This window comes from Pleurodeles waltl, chromosome 8 (genome assembly GCF_031143425.1).
Source record: "Pleurodeles waltl isolate 20211129_DDA chromosome 8, aPleWal1.hap1.20221129, whole genome shotgun sequence".
Lineage (NCBI taxonomy): Eukaryota > Metazoa > Chordata > Amphibia > Caudata > Salamandridae > Pleurodeles > Pleurodeles waltl.
This window is the reverse complement of record NC_090447.1, coordinates 1,402,663,405-1,402,686,664: the sequence shown is the minus strand read 5'-3', so window position 1 is coordinate 1,402,686,664 and position 23,260 is coordinate 1,402,663,405. Positions and strand designations below refer to the sequence as shown.

Here is a 23,260-nt window from a genome sequence, read left to right as displayed (position 1 = left end):
ACCCTGCAACACCAGCGACACTCTAGATTTGCTCACCTCAAATGTCTGCTTATCTAGCAAAGCCTTTAAGCATAGGATTAGCACAGTGCTATCCTCGCCGAGCTAGATAGTGACAAAGTCTTTTGCCATTTGTACAGCAAAATCTTTAAGCATAGGATTGACATAGTGTCATCCTTGCCGAGCTGTAAAATGACAAAAGCCATTTACCACTCCAGGCACAGTATTACAGCTTTGGACTGGTCAAATACCATCCAAGCCAACCTGGAATGAGTAAAGCAACCCCTGACACGTGTTTCGCTCTCATTAGAGCTCTTCAGAGGTCTCCTTACTAGAGCAGCTCTCCACCTAAAATTGGGAACTTCCCAGAGTTCTCCTTTGTTTTTTGCATAATTTATGCGTCGCTCTATCCCTGAAAGGGTTTTGGTTTGACTTATACTGGGTGCTCCCTTGTGTCTGGACAAAGCTATACTCCTCTGAAGAGCTCTAATGAGAGCGAAACACGTGTCAGGGGTTGCTTTACTCATTCCAGGTTGGCTTGGATGGTATTTGACCAATCCAAAGCTGTAATACTGTGCCTGGAGTGGTAAATGGCTTTTGTCATTTTACAGCTCGGCAAGGATGACACTATGTCAATCCTATGCTTAAAGATTTTGCTGTACAAATGGCAAAAGACTTTGTCACTATCTAGCTCGGCGAGGATAGCACTGTGCTAATCCTATGCTTAAAGACTTTGCTAGATAAGCAGACATTTGAGGTGAGCAAATCTAGAGTGTCGCTGGTGTTGCAGGGTGCTCCTTACTAGAGCAGCTCTCCACCTAAAATTGGGAACTTCCCAGAGTTCTCCTTTGTTTTTTGCATATATATATATATATATATATATATATGTGTGTGTATATATATATGTATATATAATGATAACTTCAGTAATGACCCCTCTTATTAGGTCTAGCTTGACAGTGCAACTGTGAATAGACGATATGTGATTAACCTTTAAAAAAAGGACTATTAAAAAGCACAACCAAGAATGGGGCTTTGGCTCTGCCCACTTGTTGGTTTAGCCAAGGGTACATGTTTTGATTGGAAAGAAGTTGTGAGCTTTCACATCATGCAGCAGTAACCATTGTGTGTATTTATCTAGCTCAGCCAGCAGCAGTATGTCTCACATTGAACGTTCAGGGACACACACACGATACTGTAATGTAATTAAAGTGTCTTTGAGAAGTAGATGATTTATGGTGTTTTTTCTCTGGCAACAGCGAAGATGGTAGGACAACAGTGGTTAACTTTAGACTTTAAAGTGCAATTTTGTGTTTGAGACCACCCCATGGTTAAAAGTATGTGGACTTTTAGGTCTGGCTTGACATTGCAACTGTTTTATGACCTTGTATGATCAACAGAAGAGACCTTCTGAGAGAGGGTCTTAGGCTCCACCTATATGTTTCTCCTGAGTGCAGGTTTGATTGGGCTGAATATGTGTGCTCCCACTAGCAAGACTGCTCATATTGTAGTTTTTGGTTTATAGCACAGTTTATACTTGATGCAGCAGGACTGAGTTGGTTATGGTGGCATTCCAATGATCATGGCTATAGTCCTGGTCTCTTTATTATTAAATATTATGTTACAGGCTTTATGCCTGCCATTTAATGTGAGAAGTATATATTAACGATACAACTTTTAAATGTTTATTGTTATTACTTTATATTAAAGCCAACAGAAATTTTGGTAATTGGAATGGTTTTGGTGTGGGTATCCTTGTTAGGCCATCGTGAAAGAGATAGTATTTTGCTTAGTCAGCTGTAATCTTGTATAGCTTTCAAATTTTATGACTGTGTGGAATAAGTCATTGCATTAGTGAAGATTTATAGCTTTCATGATTTCAGAAGAATTTACAGTAGTAGGTCAGGAACCCGTACCCTTAAAAAATATTTGGGAACTGCATTTTGGCATGAGCAAATATGCATGTGTAGATTTGCTCATGTGAAAATCTGTTAAGAGTTTACAAGTTCACTTTTCCTCTATCCACGTTTTTACCTGGAAAACGTTTTACTTATGTGTTTGTCATTAGTACATTTCCAACCTTTCTCAGCATGGGAAAAGATAAAAAAAACCAGAGTGGATGAAAACCCCTAAAACATGGAAGTTAGTATGATCGCACAGACTAAAAAGAGAATTCCATCCCTACAGTTATTGCTCACCACTACCTCGAGCCCCAGTATGTGATCTGTGGAAAGGTGCAAAAAGAAGGAAATTGCTATTAGTCAAACCTCACTGTAGTATGAGCCCTGGCATAACCTGAGAAGCTCAAAAATAAATAATAGCGGACAAAGTTTGTGGCTGCACTAATTGGCACAAAGGGACAAGTGGATTTGTTTTTACAGGATAGGTAGATTTATGAAGCAGCCCATCACATGGACAAGTAGACAATTTTTTCCACCCATGTGGAATTTAACAGATTACCATAGTAGACAAGTGTTTAGGCATTGGTAATCCACACGGACAAAATAGGGGAATAGAACATTATATACTAGTCATTCTTGTTAAGCTCTTGTAGGAGAGATGGTGTTTTGCTTTTCCAGTTGTAATTTTGTGCAAATTTGTACTTTTATTTCTATATGTCACATGGTTGTCTTGGGCAAAGCTTATACTCAGTACAGTGGGCTCGATTTGCTTATGGTGCCAAGTCATTGATAAAGGTTAGAGACCTTATCTGTTCACTGGGAAAAGACATGTCAGATTCCTTAGGTGTGATCTGTTTATAATACCAATTTTTTTGAGAAAGTAGGCCTTGCTTATTGTGAAAAGCATGTGTTAAAAGCAATAGACTTTTATGGGTGGATTGTTATTCTACTATGCTAATGCCTGTAGGCACAGATTTTGTCATGTGGAATCTCCAAGGTTACTGTAGTAGGCTGGGCGTCTGCCATTGGTGGCTCACCTCAGCAGACCATGGGGAGAAGCAATTTGCACTGTTGTAATACTTATAAATCTATAGTATAGGGATGTGATATAGTTTTGACAACTGTATTCTGTACATATGTGTAACTTTACTATGGTATACTTGATGGTTGTCTTGTGAGAAGACTTATAAACCAACACAGTAGATATGAGTTGGTTATGGTAGTAAGCCAATGACAAAGCTTATAGGGCTGATTGTTTATAATGAAAAGTTACGATAAACGCAGTAAGCCTGACATATTGATGATGGAAAAACGTATTAAAGTCAATTGGCATTGACTGGTAGATTGTTAATACTCTGTATTGAAGCCTACTGATGGGTATTCTGTTACCTAGAATATCACAGATTATTGTAGTAGGTAAGGGCTTTTTTGCTGGTTACCCCCTCTGATAAACCGTGGGTATAGAAGAATGGTATTGTCAGAATCCTTGTTCACAATCTGAGCAGAGATAGTATTTTGACCTGTGTAGGAAGTTGGTTCTGTATGCACTATTTCAAAGTAAGGAATATTATGCACAGAGTCCAAGGGTTCCCCTTAGAGGTAAGATAGTGGCAAAAAGAGATAATTCTAATGCTCTATTTTGTGGTAGTGTGGTCGAGCAGTAGGCTTATCAAAGGAGTAGTGTTAAGCATTTGTTGAACACACACAGGCAATAAATGAGGAAGACACACTCAGAGACAATTCCAGGCCAATAGGTTTTTGTATAGAAAAATATATTTTCTTAGTTTATTTTAAGAACCACAGGTTAAAATTTTACATGTAATACTTTGAATGAAAGGTATTGCAGGTAAGTACGTTAGGAACTTTGAATAATCACAATAGCATATATACTTTTCAAATAAAACACATATAGCTATTTTAAAACTAGACAGTGCAATTTTCACAGTTCCTAGGGGAGGTAAGTAATTGTTAGTTCTTGCAGGTAAGTAAACCACCTATGGGGTTCAAGTTTGGGTCCAAGGTAGCCCACCGTTGGGGGTTCAGAGCAACCCCAAAGTTACCACACCAGCAGCTCAGGGCCGGTCAGGTGCAGAGTTCAAAGTGGTGCCCAAAACGCATAGGCTTCAATGGAGAAGGGGGTGCCCCGGTTCCAGTCTGCCAGCAGGTAAGTACCCGCGTCTTCGGAGGGCAGACCAGGGGGGTTTTGTAGGGCACCGGGGGACACACAAGTAAGCACTGAAAGTACACCCTCAGCAGCACGGGGGCGGCTGGGTGCAGTGTGCAAACACACGTCGGGTTTTCAATTGGAATCAATGGGAGACCAAGGGGTCTCTTCAGCGATGCAGGCAAGGGGGGGCTCCTCGGGGTAGCCACCACCTGGGCAAGGGAGAGGGCCTCCTGGGGGTCACTCCTGCACTAGAGTTCCGATCTTTCAGGTCCTGGGGGCTGCGGGTAGAGGGTCTTTTCCAGGCGTCAGGATCTGGGAGTCAGGCAGCCGCGGTCAGGGGGAGCCTCGGGATTCCCTCTGCAGGCGTCGCTGTGGGGGCTCATGGGGGACAACTCTGGCTACTCACGGTCTCGTAGTCGCCGGGGAGTCCTCCCTGAAGTGTTTGTTCTCCACAAGTCGAGCCGGGGGCGTCGGGTGCAGAGTTGCAAGTCTCACACTTCTGGCGGGAAACGCAGTTGTTTTAAAGTTGCTCCTTTGGAAACAAAGTTGCAGTCTTGGGTGAACCGGGCCGCTGTTCTCGGGAGTTTCTTGGTCCTTCTAGAGCAGGGCAGTCCTCTGAGGATTCAGAGGTCGCTGGTCCCTGGGGAAAGCGTCGCTGGAGCAGTTTCTTCAGAAGGGGGGAGACAGGCCGGTAGAGCTGGGGCCAAAGCAGTTGGTGTCTCCGTCTTCTCTGCAGGGTTTTTCAGCTCAGCAGTCCTCTTCTTCTTAGGTTGCAGGAATCTAGTTTCCTAGGTTCTTGGGAGCCCCTAAGTACTGAATTTAGGGGTGTGTTTAGGTCTGGGAGGGCAGTAGCCAATGGCTACTGTCCTTTAGGGTGGCTACACCCTCTTTGTGCCCCCTCCCTGAGGGGAGGGGGGCACATCCCTATTCCTGTTGGGGGAATCCTCCATCTGCAAGACGGAGGATTTCTAAAAGTCAGTCACCTCAGCTCAGGACACTTTAGGGGCTGTCCTGACTGGCCAGTGACTCCTCCTTGTTTTTCTCATTATCTCTCCTGGACTTGCCGCCAAAAGTGGGGGCTGTGTCCAGGGGGCGGGCATCTCCACTAGCTGGAGTGCCCTGGGGCATTGTAACACGAAGCCTGAGCCCTTGAGGCTCACTGCTAGGTGTTACAGTTCCTGTAGGGGGGAGGTGTGAAGCACCTCCACCCAGAGCAGGCTTTTGTTTCTGTCCTCAGAGAGCACAAAGGCCCTCACCACATGGGGTCAGAAACTCGTCTCTCAGCAGCAGGCTGGCACAGACCACCAGTCAGTCCTGCACTGAACAATTGGGTAAAATACAGGGGGTATCTCTAAGATGCTCTCTGTGTGCATTTTTTAATAAATCCAACACTGGCATCAGTGTGTGTTTATTATTCTGAAAAGTTTGATACCAAACTCCCCAGTATTCAGTGTAGCCATTATGGAGCTGTGGAGTTCGTTTTTGACAGTCTCCCAGACCATATACTCTTATGGCTACCCTGCACTTACAATGTCTAAGGTTTTGCTTAGACACTGTAGGGGCATAGTGCTCATGCACCTATGCCCTCACCTGTGGTATAGTGCACCCTGCCTTAGGGCTGTAAGGCCTGCTAGAGGGGTGACTTACTTATGCCACAGGCAGTGTGAGGTTGGCATGGCACCCTGAGGGGAGTGCCATGTCGATGTAGTCATTTTCTCCCCACCAGCACACACAAGCTGGCAAGCAGTGTGTCTGTGCTGAGTGAGGGGTCCCTAGGGTGGCATAAGACATGCTGCAGCCCTTAGAGACCTTCCCTGGCATCAGGGCCCTTGGTACCAGGGGTACCAGTTACAAGGGACTTACCTGGGTGCCAGGGTTGTGCCAATTGTGGAGACAATGGTACATTTTAGGTGAAAGAACACTGGTGCTGGGGCCTGGTTAGCAGGGTCCCAGCACACTTCTCAAGCAAGTCAGCATCAGTATCAGGCAAAAAGTGGGGGGTAACTGCAACAGGGAGCCATTTCTTTACAACCTGCTAACTAATTTTTTTATTCTGTCATTTTATGCGTGAATGCCTGATGGTTGCCTTGTGGGAAAGCTTATGTTCACTAAGGGAGGCCTCAGTCGGTTGTGATGAGAAGTCAATGATTACAGCTACAGGCCTAATTGGATCTTTAGGAAAACATATTTCCAGTTTCTTTAGTCTGATCTGATTATTATGAAAAGTTATGATTAACCCATTAGCCCCAACTTATTGATTGCGAGAAACATATTTTAAAATCAGTAGGTATTTAAACGTGGATTGTTATTTCTCTATTTTAAGGCCCGCAAGAGATATTTTGTTAGATGAAATGTTACAGGTTACTTTTGTAGGGAATGATTTTGATGTTGGTTACTGCATCTAACAAACCCTAGAAGGATCTTGTAATGAAAAGATAAAACCATCCATCCATCCATCTATACACATAGATATCCATAAATACATATAGGCTTTTAGGTCTGCTCTGTTCTGCCTCTGGTCTGTCTGAGTGTCTTTTACATGCTCCTTCCATCCATGACTGCCAAATGCGTGGGGTAGTAGTTCTGTCCACATTAGTCATTGACTCTTCTTGCACTGTGAAATGATGGCGTTTTCTGATCACAAGTATATCAGTCTGAAAATATGTGTGCTTCAGTGTCCGGGTTGGTTGGCCAGTCTTTCAGTTTTGAATTTTCTCCCTTTAGAGTTCTCCTTTCATTTAATTTCTTCTCGACTTTTTGTCTTAATGTTTCTTTAGAGGATGCTAATGCTCTTAGGTAGTGGAAATGGGTTACTTTCTTACAGCCTATTTATTCTGCATTATGGTGAATCCCATGTGGCCTCTTCCTCTGAACCAGGAGACCCGTATGGAATGCTCTTGTTAATAGCGTTTCATTATTTTAACATTTTAAGAGGGCCAACACGTTGGTTCTAAATGATTATAGATGGTTTCCGATACCTTTACAAGAGAAACACCTGCTGCTATGTTTAACTTTTTATTGCAAGCACATGCCCGTTGTGTGTAGGTGGCAGCATGTTTTCTTTTTCATACCTGTATCCTTATAATTTATCTTAAATAAGTTGATGAGTTTGTATGTGTTTTATTGCGGATGTGGCAGAGGGTGAATGAATGGGTGCATGAGTGTAAAGATGAGTGGCAGAGTGCATCTATGATGACTTACTGAAGCCTTAACCCATCATCCATGACACAAAAGGCACTTTAATTCATGAGTTAGACATATTGGCATTGCAATTGACGTTTGTATTCTGGAATGCTCGGACGCTAATTCATTATGCAAGGCCGGCCTTCATTGTGTTACTTGTCATCTCATTCGAAATGTCCACCCCATGCACTCTCTTTCAAGTTCCACCACCACCACCTGGTAACCTTCTCAGTTTTAACAGCATATAATCTATCTCCTCGACTCCATCAAAACTCTTAAATCCTACATCCCTAAGGAACACATTCTCCTCTCCCTGCTAAGTAACTCACTCCCATTTTTGCCACAGCTACACTTTCTTGTACATGTCAACCAGGTTTGCTGCTTCTGCTTCCGTCCCTCTTAAGGTACTTCATCACCTTAGATCCCTTCCATCATGTAGTCTCGCTGAGCTCGTTTACCATCAGAGCATCTCTTATGTTTATGTTCATTCCTCTCCCATCCATCCTCCAAGTTACTTTCATTCCCATCTTTTATTACTCAAACATCCCACTCAAGAAGTCTCTCTTCTCCGACCTGCAGTGTTGCTATGTTGACCACGAACACTGTTCGCTCCATAATGCCTGCCCTGTATATGTTTGCGTCCCCTGCAGAATTCCCTGTGCCTCAGGCATCCTTCTGTTTCATTGCCTGAATATTGCTGTTCCTTTTTTTTTTCTCTCATATCTCACATGGTGGTGATAGGTCAATAACGAGGTACATAAATTTAGCACTTTACTGTCAGTATGCTTTAAAAGAAAAGTATTTTGTAGCAACACTTTGACATGCATTGGCTGGGCTCTCATCTGTTTAGATTTATCCTCTCTGTCTGTTTCTCTTCAAGAGTTGGGATTTTCTTTCAAACTGATGAAGCTATTTAAAATTCCGTTTTTGTGTATTTACTTGATATAACCTAGTTTATTTGATTGCTTTTTCCTGCTTCTTGTTTGGATCAGATCACCTCCATATTTATTCTAATCATATCAAAATCTTGATTTCTGTTATCTCAAATTAAATGTTTTTAAGTGCATCATAAATTCCATGAATACCCTACTGACCAGCGCACACCTCTTTAGAACAAGCAGTTACAGTCCATCTTCAGTCTCACATTGAGTTGAAAGGCATCTCGCAATCTTATCAATCCAGGGTCTGCCCACCGCACAAATGCAAGACAGCACTGGAGACCATTTGGAACAATCTGCTAATCACAGCACTTCTAGGCTCCTTAAGCAGGCACATACTGTTCAACCTCTCTGCTAACTTTGTTTTAGTGGACCAAGATCCTTCTAAACCACCGCTAGACCGTGCTCAGTGAATTTGACTAGGCATTTACGTGGTTCAAATGATTCATAACTCATAGAAATCTAAGTTATCCTGTCATATGTACTTACCCTCTCTTTAACAAAACATTTAATGCTTTGTAGACCTGTTTTTAGAGGCCCACCTACATTTTCACTCCTGCATGTGTATAACTGGGCCATGCAGAGCAATTTTCTTCAGTCTCCAAATGTCTCAAAGTCAAAGAATCTTGGATGGAACTAATTGGGTCAAAGTTAACCAGTGTGAAGTGAAAATACTAGGTGTACCAGATTCTATCACCATAAATCCAAATTGTGCTGTAGTATGTTTGCCGAGCACAAACATCTTGCTAGCAGAAATAAAATGTGCTTTTGAGTTCTTTAAGTCATACCTCTAACATCTGCTGGTCATCTCTACACATGCTTTCACCCTTGAAAATGTTAGAACATAATTGGTGTAATTGGAATCGCAGTTCTATCTTATTTGCAAAGTATTTGATTTAACCAACATATCTTTTTTTTTTTTTTTTTTTTTTTTTTTTTTTTTTTAAATCTCAAATCGGAAAGCCCCCCCCTTTAGTATTGTACAGCTCTGCTTACCAGGCAATATGCTAGCGGCATGTATACCAATAGATTCTGTGTACTAACAGAAGTCATGTGAACATGTAGCAACGCATGTGCCACAGTAACATCAGAGGTATATTTTATAAAAGCCATGCCACACACATCAGTACCATGGCACAACTAATTTTTGTTCATGGATAAGTTGGAAGGAAGTAGTAGAGACAAAGAAAGGGGTGTCTCGCATTCTGACATGAGATACAAATTATAAGACAAAGGGCCATTAAAAAAAAAAAAAAAAAATGTGGTTCTGAATCTTGTGTGAAAATGAACAGGTATAATGGAAAGTGTTGAGGAAAAAAAACAGGGATGATTCTGGTTTGCATAAATAATATGTGAGGCTTAAAATAAGGAGCTGGATTGTAAGGTATGGATCAGTGGCAATTAAATAATGTTTTGCGCTTGCCATTGTTTTAAATAAAGTGTTCTGGGCAGGTCTGGGATTGGATAAAACTAGGAAGTCTCCATCGAAGTACATTTCTCTGGCACTTTGCCACATAGCTCTAGAGTTTATCTGCTATCACAATATGGGACTTAATGGATTCTAATCTCCAAAGCTGTCACTTGTAGGAGAAGCGTAGGTTCTCTAGTAATGTCCTACAAAACAGTCAAGTATGCTTGAAATACCTTAGTTGTCAGGAGAAGCTCACCCAATCATGTATTTAACATGAGCTCAAGATGGCACCTCCTGTGCATTTGTGAAATGTGAATGCCCTGGTAATTACAAGTAACCTCTATGCTACTGTACTCTACGCCGCTCTACTGTGTACAGTTCATTTGTTGATTGTGATGCTTCAGCAGTTCCTTTATTCTCAACTCTCAATTGTTCTTCTTCTTCCTTTTCAGTGTGTGTTTCCACACCACTTTACAAGATTTCAGGAGCTTGCACTGGTGTGAGATTTTGGTGTACTTCACCTCCTCTGGTCCTTCTGGATTTACAGGTACAGGACATCTCAGATTTGTCTCAAAGAACACTACTTCTTCATACGGGCACCTTACTCTTTGAGTTTGCGAAACATGGACTCAATTAGGTATCCTGGCACTTTTGAGCGCAATGTTGGTAGTCAAGTTGGCTTGGTAGGTGCTTCTCTACCTTGGTTCAGGACAGGAATTTTGCAAATGTTTCTTCATTGAGACCCAATCTCCTGGACTAAGGTAGTGACACTGCTCTTGATTAGGAGTGGCAGTGACATTTGCGACCTGGTGTGAAACAGAACACACCACATCAGTTAATCCTTTGCAGTAGTCAAATATCATGTCGTCTGTGATGTTTAAAAGCACATTTGCAGGGACAGCAGGCAGTCTCTTGGCACAACCCATGAGGTTTTCATTTGTTGTTTATCTTGTTCTCCTGTGTGGGGTGCTTTAAAGACCAAAACTAGTGGTAAAGCATCTGGTCATTTCAGTGGATGTGCAAACTTTGGCCAGGCGAGACTTCAATGTCCCATTTAACTTTTCCACTATCCCGAAGCCTTGGGCTGATAGCTACAGCTCTGTTTTACCTGAAGAGCCACACACAGCATTCTAAGAACCTCATTATGGAAATTAATCCCTCAGACTGACTCCAGAGAACCAGTGTTTCTGAAGCTGAACTGTTAATTAGCTCACGTAACAGCAGTTTAGCTACATTGAGACTGTTATTCCTCAGTGTTGGTAGGCTTCTGCCCATCAGCAGAATATGCATACTATAAGCCTGACATATTGCAGCCCTTTGCAAATGGGCATTTCGGTGAAGTCCAACTGCAACCCGTTAAAGGGACCTCCAGATCCTCCAATGTGGGTAACTGTTACAGGGGTTCTCCTTCCTACATTAATCTCTTGACATTTAACGGACCTAAGCCATAGATCTTCAGCTGAAAGCCTGAATTTGGGATTGATCGTATTCTGCCTAAACAGTCTAACCACTGCGTCCTTTCCAGTGTGTGCAGGACCATGGAAATGAAGTGTCATGGGGTACAACAAACTGGCAACACTGGTCTTCCATCTGCTGAAACCCAAATGTCATTGACATTTGTAACATATTGTGTTCTACTCCACCCTTACTTTTCTGCGTTTGAAACCTCTTCCTGTAGTCTCTTGATTTCTTCCTAAGAATCAGGTACTGACAACATCAAAAAGATAGTTTCCCGCTTCAGATTCACCTGTATATTCTCCATTAGATGTGCATGCCACGAGTGCACAGTATCATGCAACTTCATCAGCATATGGATTTCCAACTGAGACGGTCATTGCCACTTCTGTGAACTGCATATTTAACTACTGCAATCTCTCGGGGTAGCTGCAAAGCCTCCTATCATTTCATTACATGAGCCCTGTTTCTAATAGGGAAACCTGATGATGTCATTGTTCCACTTTGCGGCCATAACTGCCCAAAATCAGGGACTATTCTAAAGCGTATTCACTATCTGTAAATATCACCACTTGAAAGGTTAATGAATTCCACCACTTGTGCAGCGGTAACACCTCAAAGCCATGAGGCTTTCACCCATTCTTAAGTTGTGCAGACAGCATAAGCTGCTTTCAAAGTTCCTTCATTGTCTCTTAGATATGAGCTGTCCACAGGGATTAGATTGTCTGGGTCATTGAGGGGTTCACCTTTAATGACTGGTCTTGACTCAGTGCATAAACCTGTAACATCCAGGCAGTCATGTACAACTTCATCTCCATCAATTTCATTCTCTGTCAGTGGTAACAATGAACCGGATTAAATGTTTGACATCTTTTCGAAACAGCGTTATCAGCAGCAACTATTTGTTGTTCATACTTTGTAAGTATGCAGTTTGTCAGATACTGTGTTTATTGTACATGTGAGTAATATCTCCATCAAGTGAGGGTCCATCAAATTAAGAGGGGGTTCTTTCACTATGTTCTCACATCTCTCAATACTGACACCAACTGCTGCGCCTTTGAAGGCAGCCGGGCAGTCCTGTGGCAACAGGGGTCAAGTGTATTTGGAAAATATGGCACAGGGATGCACATTCCTTTACAATTTTCTTGTACACAAAAATTCTAAAACTCGAAGCAAGCACAATAAACTAATAACTTTTTTGTCTGCTCCGCTAAAGAATTCAGAGTAGACCATTCGTACAAGAAACAATCGAAAATAAGGTTTTAACACCCTCTGACTTTCCTATGCACACAAATGAAATCTCGTCCAGCGGGATATCACCCTGACTGATATAGCTTCTCCTTTTGTGCATTAGGTTTCACTAATACTAATCAATATGAATACACTCACAAAAAGAATGTTATAGTCCCTCTCACAGTTGTGCAGTGACAAATCTGCACCACAAACTTTAACAGACAAAGAACACCACAATTTTATCTATCCCAGGGTCTTGGACTATGTTGAGCCCGATAACAACTTCAAGTGCTCAACATCTAAGCTTAACACAACTTATTCTACCAACTGTACAATAATACAAAATACACAACTTCAACTCAGTGACAGACTCTTAATGAGACAATTGTGACATATATCTCATTGATACTCACACCTCAACCACTGCAACAGCAAACTCCTTCAGTCTTCAAATTCAGACTTTTGACTTCAGGGACTTGGGCAATTCTAAATTGAAGCACATTTTTTCAGCCTCTTTCTCCTATGACATAAACTCTCCTCTTGGAGTTGGGTTTTCTATGTCCCAATCTTTGGGTTTGAAGATTAAATAACCCCTCCCCTGCCCCACTTGGTGTATGGAACTTTGCTTCTCGATAAGTAAGAAGCAATCGTCTGCAGAGCAATAAATCATTAAAGACTTAGTTCAGTCAATAAAGAGAATTAGTGTTGGCTACATTCTTTTATTTTCAATTCTTCTAGTCTTTCATCTGTGTATTCATTAAGCAAAAGTCTTGGATTTCAGCATTAAAATGTTGTATATAACCATCAATTGATATTTGATTATAAAATAGAATAACATGTTCGGTAGAACCACAGTCAGTATAGTAATGCTACAACAAACGTGTTCCATAAAGAAAAAAGTACCTAAATGAATTGGAATAATGAAAGAAAAAGGTGTTCGTTTAGATACCCAATAAAGAGTTCTGATGAGAGAATCATTGCGCTACTCTAGGAACACACACTAAACACACAATACTTTGTGGCAACATTTATTTTCTTCAGTCTTCTTCATCCTCTAGTATAGTGTCGGCAAAGTCCTTGGAATAAGCGAACTCTCCATTTTCTCGTGGGGCACAATAGTCTTTCAGATATTGAAAAGTTACATTGTTGATATTTTGCTGTCCAGACAGTTCTTCCCATGAATCATTCTTCTGGTAGCTTCCTCTCCTCCCTTTGAGAACTTCCTATCAGTTGTCTAATACACAACAAACACATATTCACTGACTAACAAAGCTTCTGGAAGAATACTACATTAAAAACAAACAAAAAAACTTGCGCAAACAGTTATTCAGTGTGAAAACAGGCCTTACGTAAGGGCTGTTAATGCATTATTTGTTAGTTACCATGGCCTCAACAGTTAGGCTAACTTGAATCAACACTTTTATGTTATTCATCAAACCTATAATATTTACGTATGATTACCTCTGCAAACTTTGCCTTTAGCATGCCTTTAAATGTACGGTTTCTTATTTTATTAACAATAGCATTTTGTCAGCTAATAAAATTTGCGTCAATACCACTCCACGCTATACCACTTCTTATTCTAAAACAAACTTTATTACTTTTGAAATATATTATCATTTGGTACTGTCCTTCCGCACAGTTGAAGAGACATCAGTTATAAAACGTTGGTCATATCAATACAATGATAACAATATTGTCAGGTTACAACTGCCTAAGCAGAAATTAAATGTAGGTTATACTATTCAATACTGCTGCGACCCCAAGAAATTTTGTCTGTCATATCCTGCAATTAACACTGTAGAACGCCCTTCCCTCTCCTCCAAAAACTCGACATTTTCCCTATAAGTACATTATCGGTGGAACATGCAGCTATGAGACCTGGTGGTGTACAACATGATGATCAATTTCTCAGAACAACGTGGTGCATTAGAAGTATGGCAATATTCTGTGACCCAGTGATCTGCAGACCCTTGGGGATCCAAGTCAGGCCATCCATGTTGGTGTGATAGTGGCCTGCCAGGTATGCATAAAGGTACCAATTTGCGCAGGGTCTTCTGCCCTACAGCAGAGCAGATATTATCACTATCAGTATTATCCAGTGCCTTGAAGGACTCCTTTAACGCATCACACTCCATTGCAATTGGTTTATTCCGCAGACCCCGTACTCCTCTCAGCATAGAGCCATGCTCTCTGTAGCCCCATCTCTCTTCCTCCTCCCGCCATTGTATTATAGTAGGCACCATTGCAGACTTCCACCTCCTGGTCAATAGGTGTTTAGCCAGAAACAATGATAAGTCAGTAAATCGCATTATCACCTTTATTCCCTTAGGTCGGGGAAACAGCCCCAGTATAGAAGATTCAAATGTATGCCAGGTATCCCTCTAATTCAGATCCTCCAGTATATTTCGTATCTGAGTCCAATAGGAGGATAAAGCGGGACAGTTCCTGAGCATGTGTATTAATGTTGCGTCCGCATCAGCATACCAGGGGCAAACTTAAGCAACCGCTGTATACATTGCGTGTAGCCTATATTGTGTAAGATATGCCCTGTGAAGTACTGAATACTGTATGAATTTGAACCTAAAGTTACTAGATATTGCTTTGGGGTATGCATGCAGGAAAGCCCATTCCCATCCTGGAGCTCCTGTCTCAGTTCTTCCCATTTAGTTTGCAGGGTTGTTAGGGGTATCTAATGTAGCCTGTCTCCTGTAGATTCTGCCACTGCTAGCCAGTAGGAAAGCCACTGCAGTTGTGCTGCTATACAATAGGCTTTGAAAACTGGAGCTTCCATTCCTCCTTGCTCCGAGGGCAGCTGTAGTTTGGCTAGATTAACCCTTCATCTACCAGTAGCCCACACGAAATTTTATGAGAAGTGTATTCAGTGTCTTATAAAAACGAGCAGGTGCCACTACCGACAAGTTCACAAAATAATAAAGAATATGTGGCAACATCACCATTTTGGCGAGTGCTAGGTGGCCCACCACAGATAATGGTAGCGCGATCCAGAAGTGAATTTGGTATCTGAGGGAGTTTATTGCTTTCTGCAGATTTTCGTCCAGTAAAGGTAATGGTGTTCTATAAATTTGTATTCTCAAGTAACGGAAGGTAGTAGGTGCTACAGGTATCTCCACTTCTCCGAAGGGTAACGTCTCTCTAGTAGCAAATTAGAAAGCATAGTATTTATTGCTATTAACGCGAAGACCTGACGGGGACTCAAAGTCAGAGAAAATCTGGGCCACCCCAGTTAAATGCCTACAGACATTTTTTGTGTATAATATAATATCATTGGCATATAGTGAAACTGAATGTATTGTTGACCCTATTGATGTCCCCTACCTCCTGCCTTATACGATGCACCGGTGGTTCTAAAGCAATCACAAATAGTAAGGGGGGCAGTGGGCATCCCTGTCGAGTACCATGAAAAGTAGGATAAGGACCTGATATATAATATTCTCCCAGGCTTCGAAAAATCATAAAAAATTTACTAGACCTGCAGGTTGAGTAGCTTGAATAATCTACTCGACCTAACTGCAATGTACTTGACCTGGAAATGGGTCTCAAATTGTGTGATTCTAGGCAAATATTGTATTTTACAGTCTCCTTTTTTTTCGTTCTCACAAAAGTGCACCTTCAAATATGTGAGTTCAGCATTTCTGCTGTAAAAAAAAAAAAAATCCTCTTTTGTTTGATTACATCGTTTGCTCCGTGTATTAGAAATCTAGCCCACATTTAGGGTACACATGATCCATGCATGGCTTGCCTCTTAGTTTAATAATAGCTTTGCTATCAGTGCAGGAGTGTTTCTCAGTTTATGTTTAAATGCTCACTTGTAATAAATATATTACTACAGCATGATGTGGTAGTGCACTACAGACTGTAAATTTCCAAGAAATGTCCAAAAACCTTCCCACTAACTTGCAGCTTTACTGATAAAACTATATAGTGTATTAACAATAATCTGTGAAAATTGGGTTTCAGAAAACATTTCATTTGCACATCACCAAGTAAAGTGTTCTGACTTTTATTCATTCTATTAAAATATATTTTTCGTCACACAGAAGTAGAAAAAATGGTCTTTCACAGCTACTAATTTAATTTGAAATGTTTGTAAAGTTGACTTAGATATATAAATGTTTTGTGTTAGGAAAACCCTGATACCAAAAGCCCTTCATTTCAAACAGGTCAGAGAATTCACCTTACAAAATCCTGGAACTCTGCAGTCACATGAAAATGTATTTGCATTGCAAGAAGACAAACTGACTTTTGATCTCTGTCTCTGAACACAGAGCAAATGTGACAAGAATAAGATTTTAAGGCATCTACATGCTAATTCAATTTCTGACTGAACAGAGCACCTGTTCTTTGTCCATTTGCCAGAAGGGTCGAGTGGAATCTAAAAATAGCTCGACCTCATAAAATAAAACTCGCCATAGCGAGTGGTCGAGTAGATTTTTCAAGCACTGGCTCCAGTACACACACTTGCTGTAGGAGAGGTATATAACAGCCAGACTCACTGTACATAGACTGGGGGGGACTCCAAATCTGCAGAGCGTTGCAAGCATATAGTCCCAACCCAGAGTGTTGAAAGCCTGGCAGAGGTTTAATGAGAGGCAGCCAGCACTATGTATTGATCACGGGTAGAGTCCATTATATGATACAGTCTTCTGATGTTAAGGTAAGTGTTACGGCCAGAAACAAATCCACACTGTTCCGTATGAATCAGTTTGGGTAATAGTGGGAGGAGCCTACGGGCTAGGATCTTGCTTACAATTGTATACTCTGTGTTTAATTGTGATAATAGTCTATAGGGGGACATGTCAGTTAGGGCTTGCAAGGTTACAGTATTGAAGTCACCAGTGCCTGTCTAGTTGTAGGGGGAGCAGTATTCCTTCCTCTAGGGACGCCTTGTACATTCTTTCTAGTTGTGGGACTAGCTCTGTACTACAAGTGGTATAAAATTTGACCGGGAGTCCGTGCGTTCCTGGGGACTAGGTCTTTGCTAGCCTCTTGGATTTCACCTGCTGTGAGTTGAGCCTCAGTGGTTGCTCTATCATTAGCGTGTAAGAGGGGCAAGGTCAGTCCCTGTAGGCGCGACAGTCTCTCACAGGCTTGGAGTGGGAATGCTGTGTATAATTCTCATAAAATTCACAGAACAGGGAGTTGATATCAAGTTGTGTGTCTTTGCTGATCTGCTAGGGAGTAATTATGTGAAGGGCAGGAGTGAGCTGAGATGTCTCCCTGATTATCTGAGCTTGAAGCATGCAAGATTTATCTACTTTGCTATGCATTTGTTGCAGGTACGCCCTATTGTCTATGACACGCAGGCCCTCGAAAAGGTCCACATATTCAATTCTAGTCGTTTGCAGTTCCGGACAGTTGAAGCATCCATTGCCGCTGTCCTTTCCAGGGGACCAAGGCTGTCTTCAACTCGGGTGAGGTCTCGGATGACCATCTGACAGGCATCCACAACAGAACCTATTGTCGTCCCTCTAACCACCACCTTAAAGGCCTCCCACTCTATTACCTCACAGAGAACGCTAACATGACATCCTTTCCGTGGCCAGTGTATCCCGGAATGCGGCATCCTCCAAGGTCCACGTAGGTACTGGTGTGGGCACTCATCCCCAGGATAACGTTACCTGCTGTGGGTTATGGTTGGATAGGCTTTTTCCTAAATAGGTCATCTGCGTTATGTGGGTTTGGAGAGAAGTGGTGTAGCATGTGTGGGGGAGAATAAAATGAATATTTGCACATACCCTCATTGTGTCTTCGCCACACATCCAGTAATGTCGAACCCTGCACCCAACTCTATAATTCCTTAGCTTGTCTAATCGAGCAAGTGCCCAGCAGTGGGGTTGTCTGAGCGGTCAAGGTATATATCAAGTACAGCGTTGAAATCCCCGACCAGGATCCAGGGGTATTGTGTCCACTCTGCCAGCACAGTGGAAAGGTGTGCTAAGAATACATCTTGTTCTGTATTCTGGGTGTATATACCCCCCATCACTACTGGTGCTCCGTCCACGGAGCCCCAGAGCATTGCATATCTGCCATTTGTGTCAATTTTGGTGTCTTGGACAGTAAAAGGGTTGCCAGTGTGTGTCCATATTGCTGCCCCTCTCACAAAAGCTGAAAGAGGTATGGAATAATTGTCCTCTTCAATTCTTACGTAGTTATTGGGCCTCATGACTGGTTGTGTGATTCCTGCAAACATACCACATGCGCCTCACGGAGATGTAAGTGAGCTAAGGATTCTGTACCGCTTTTTTTATAGACTGCATTCCGTGCATATTCCAGGTATTGACGTCCAACTGACATTGACATTCGGTCTAGTAAAGAATGATGAGTCATGCATGTGCCTACAAAGAGTATATTGAAGTATATACTTCACTTGGGAAGATGTCATACCTATTTAAACGTAGGTCATAACAAGTACCATCACTTGGTCCAGCAAGTGAAGCTTGCTCGACCAAAACTAAAAGGAAAAGCATATAAACAGAACATTTTGTGCAATCGCCTGTGGGGCAAACAGCCTTTTCGGGTGGAACATCGCTCTGCAGGAGAAAACAGTTCTGTTGGGACTGAAATGCTGCCAGCCCTGGCCCACCATCCAAATGCGCCAATCTGTATCCTATCCTATCCAGGGAGAAACAAAATACACAAAAGGATGAGGACTCCCCTCATAGGGTAGTCAGGAATGGGCCAATTTTGATCAATTGGAGTGTATCAGAGGTCTGAAGTCATCCCTCAGCAGTGGTCTCTTGTAGAAAATAGTTCTTCAGAGTCTTATTGAGATTCTTTCCCCGGCGTCATCTAGACTGACGTGTTGCCAGAAGTGCTAGTAGTGTCAGAACCTCCATCTCCTCTCCACGTCCCTAAACAGGGCCCACCCTCCCTCAGTCCACCACATTGTAGGTACTTTCAAGGGTTTCAGTGCTACAGATTGTTTGCTGTCTGTGGGGTGAAGGAGGAAAACCAATCAATGCTGCCCTCTTAGTCCAAGCTGGAGGCACTGTCTGAGGAGGAGGCAATGATGGGGAGGGGTGGGTTTGGGTCAGGGGTGAATGAGGTCTTCAGTACGGGGGTCCCTGGTCGCCAACCTGAGGGCCTCTCTCTGTCACTCAAAGACCTGCTGCAGGGTTGGGGCAGCTCTCCCCTGGGTTTATCGTTCCGAGCCTTTGCACCCTCTCCACGGCGGTCCCTGTTTCTTGAGCGGCGACAACAGGGATGTTCCCGGTCTGCGTGAGTTTGGGAAGTGCTGCTCCAGCCAATCCCATGCTGCTTCCGGCGTATTGAAGAAATGGCTTCTGTGGTCGGATGCAACCCACAGCAGTGCCAGGAACATTAATGCGTAGGAGAGGCTCTCTGCTCAAAGTCTCTGCCTGAAAAGAGTCCCTGTAATTCAGGATTCGGGACACCATAGAGCATGGCAGCATATCAGGTGGTGGCTTCTTTGCAGGGACTCTCTAATCTCTTTCACCTGTAAACAAGGTCGAGAGGCCTGTTAGCACCACAGTCTTCAGCCAGTCCTGAACATATTGTTTGTCATTCCACCCTTCAGTCCCCTCCGTTAGACCAATAATTCGGACACCATTCCTCCATGCCTTCTCTTCGGCATCCTCCGCCGGCTCCTGTATTGTGTCAACTTGTCTGTGGAGCTGCATGATAGTGGATGTACTTTCGGTTTGCCAGGGTGCGAGAGTAGCGACAGCAAACTCATTAGCTTTCTCCCTGTCCACTAGTTTTCTATGGTCGCCCTTGTGTAGGCTCAGATTAGAGGTAATGGTCTCCAGGCATCGTTCAAGCAGTGACCTAGACTTCTGGATTTCCCGCAGGATAACATTCAACATGTCTATTGGTGGGTCTATAATCGTGGTAGGGATGCAGTCCTCTGACAACGACACAGTGTTGCTTTCGGATAGGGCGGGCAGGATTTGAATGTGGTCTTTTGGTTCATCATCTTTCCCTTTTAGTGTGACCTATGGTGCTAAGCATCCAACCACTGTGGGTGCACTAACTGCCGGATGTGGCTCCAGAATGCCAGTGCACCACCCCACAACTCAGTCCGTGCAAGTGGTATATAGACAGCTGTCGCCAGGCAGTTTCCTAAGCCGCTGGGGGTGGGAGCCTACCTCTGGAACGTCCTGCCGGTTGATGGAAATCGGCACAAGGTGAACCTCCGGTGTACTCACCATGGGCATGTTGTGTTGTTTATTTGTTGGGTGAGTCGCTAGGAGAACAGGTTTATATATGAGGCAGTCCTGGAAATTAGGTAGCAGTCATCAAGAGGCGGAGACTGCCCTGGCCCACATTCCCCCTGCACCCCCTCCACCCTCCCTTCCAAACCTTGTGCAGGTTCTCCAGATCATAAGAGACCAAGGCAGGAAAGGACTAAATTTTCAGGGTTGTACAATCTCCAACGAATGTGGTCTTCGTCAATCATGGTCAAATGCTCTGCAACGTTCTGTGGCCCTCTGCACCGAGTCAGTCAGCGTCCATGTAGCCAGTTGGGGGACCAGAGCTGTTTTCATTGTTCGTACTCTAAAACCTATTGCACCAGGGTGGCTAAAGGACGTGGCCACTTTCAACTCCATCACTCCCCCACATTGGTCACTGTCCCGCATGGTGTGATGAAGACCAGCACTGGCTCTCCATTGGGCACCACAATACAGCTGAAAGGTTGGTCGGCATGCGTGACTTTGCATATGCCAAGCGTCCACAAAGCGCTTCTTGGGGACAGGCAGGCCCAGTCTGAATATCAGCGCCCTTGGAAGGGGCACGCCACAGTCTGGATTCTGTTGCCTTTGTTGTGGCAGCAAGCAGGGCGTATTTCTGCTTATAAATTTCCCTCTTGTAGGGAGATTGGGGCTGATGGATGGGCCCAGGAGCGCCCAGGTTATGCGTCCACCATCTTCGTCAGGTGGCCACGCCCCCACACCACACCACTCCTTATTTGATTGGCTTTGCCAATGCTTACTAAGTGCTGGGTTTTTGAATGTTTAAAACATTTTGGGCCTTAGTCGTTTCTGGTGCAATATTGGCAGCCCTGGACAAACTCACTGGGGTCAAAATGGTGATTTTTGTAGCAAGAGCTGAAGATAGCTCATCCGCGTCAGCACCTTATACAGTTTGTCACACCCCATCTGCACTGACCAGAAGCTGTCAAGTCTTTTTAGTGAAGCCTAGTTTTTGGCTCTCCACAACACTACAGCTCAGGTCTTAATGGATAGCTTTAAAATAAGCACACAACCCCTGGCTCCTGTGCACTTCATTAACAAGAGTCAGACATGTCATCTTCTCACCTTTGAACCCATTGTGAAACATAGCTTGTTTGAATCAATGATAGATGCAGGAACTGAGGCAAAAGATGTATTTTAATCATGCGCTTTTTTAATGCACACTTGCAATTTTCTATTTCAATAATAAGATGGAGATAGTGAGTTTTAATTGATAATTTTTGTAATGAAGATAAATATTTGTATTTAGAAAAAAATAGTTACTTAATATTTTGGCATTTTAGACCCTTGTGGGCTGGGGGTTGTGGAGGTCACTAAAAAGTCACAAAGAATGGGAAGGTAATAAATCGATGACCACAGTGGTTGGAAAATAATTCACATACATATTGAAGAAAATAGCCTACAGTTTCTGGCTTTCTGTGTTGTAAGTGCACTGCACATGGTACAGTTGTTGCTTGTGTTTTACACGATGCTGCGGTGTTGGTTTTTATCAAGGTATGAAACTGAGTGCATGCGCAGCTGAAAAAAGGCAAATATATTGTAATCAAAATAGAAGTCTATAATTATTGGGAAAGCACCTAAACTTTTATTTGGAAGACCCATTCACTGCAGTACATAATATTTTATGTGTTATTAATAATCATGCCAGCTCTTATCTTTTGAAGAGTGTTGCTATTTTAAATGTAATAAAACTCTTTGTTTCAGCGTTTTCAAGCCGTACTCACAGGCTAAAAACTGAAAAGAACTTGCTTTTCTGGCTTATTGTAGATCTACTGAATAAAGAGACTTCATCCCGATGAGGCTCTCCGAATAAATAGACAATTCCTGATGACAGCAATTGGTCATCAAATAGGAAAGCTATTAATGGCGCAGAATATGTTTAAACAGAAGTTAATTAGCACTCAGTGACCTTACATTTTTGATCCCTGTACTGAGAGGACCGCCCTTCAAGTCAAACTCGGGGCAATGTATACATAAGCTAGCACAATTGATATAATTGTCACATTCTTCTGCTACATTTACTTGTTCAGATAAGTTGCCCAGCAGTTTCCAGCGAATGCCAAGGACCTGGAATCTCTGTCCCATAGTTTACCATAGTATTCTAACATATAGGGGGTCATTACGACCCCGGCGGTCGGTGGTATAGTGGAGGTATTACCGCCAACAGGCTGGCGGTACCTACCTCCACTATTGACATTGGCAGTTTCGCCAAAGCCAAACTGCCAATTTACCACACCGACTGCCACAGCAGTAATGACTGCCGGGCTGGAATCTTCAGTCTCCAGCCCGGCGGCTGTCACTAGGCCGCCCATGGCATTATGACCCACCCACCGCCATGGTTTTAGTGGTTTCTGTACTGCCACTGAAACCATGGCGGTAGGCACTATCAGTGCCAGGGAATTCCTTCCCTGGCACTGATAGGGGTCTCCCTTGCCCCCTTCCCACAGCCCCCCCCTTCCTCAACCCCCACGCACATTTACACACATACACGTACATACATACACACCCATACACACAGACACACACATTCATACATTCATACACACTCACAGCAACACTCACGAACATACATCCAGGCACACGTGCAATCTCACTGCACAACATGCACGTACACTCACACCCACTCATGCACACGCATTACACGCGCATGCACGCATTCACACACAGTCACACACCCTCCCCCACTCACGCACACAACACCCTCCACCCCCTCTCCTGTTGGAGAACCCAACTTACCT

The 23,260-nt window shown here is 43.1% G+C and overlaps 1 protein-coding gene across 2 annotated transcripts in view; it reads left to right on the top strand.

Annotated features, from left to right (window-relative positions):
- LOC138248680 (trifunctional purine biosynthetic protein adenosine-3-like) overlaps positions 1-23,260 on the top strand; it is a 329,279-nt gene that overhangs the window by 1,015 nt on the left and 305,004 nt on the right. The window contains exon 2 of one of the 2 annotated variants that reach the window (XM_069202471.1): positions 10,050-10,144. The exons of the other annotated variant lie outside the window; for it this stretch is intronic. The gene's annotated coding sequence lies outside the window, so the exon portion shown is untranslated. The remainder of the gene's footprint in view (positions 1-10,049; positions 10,145-23,260) is intronic. 2 annotated transcript variants of the gene reach the window in all.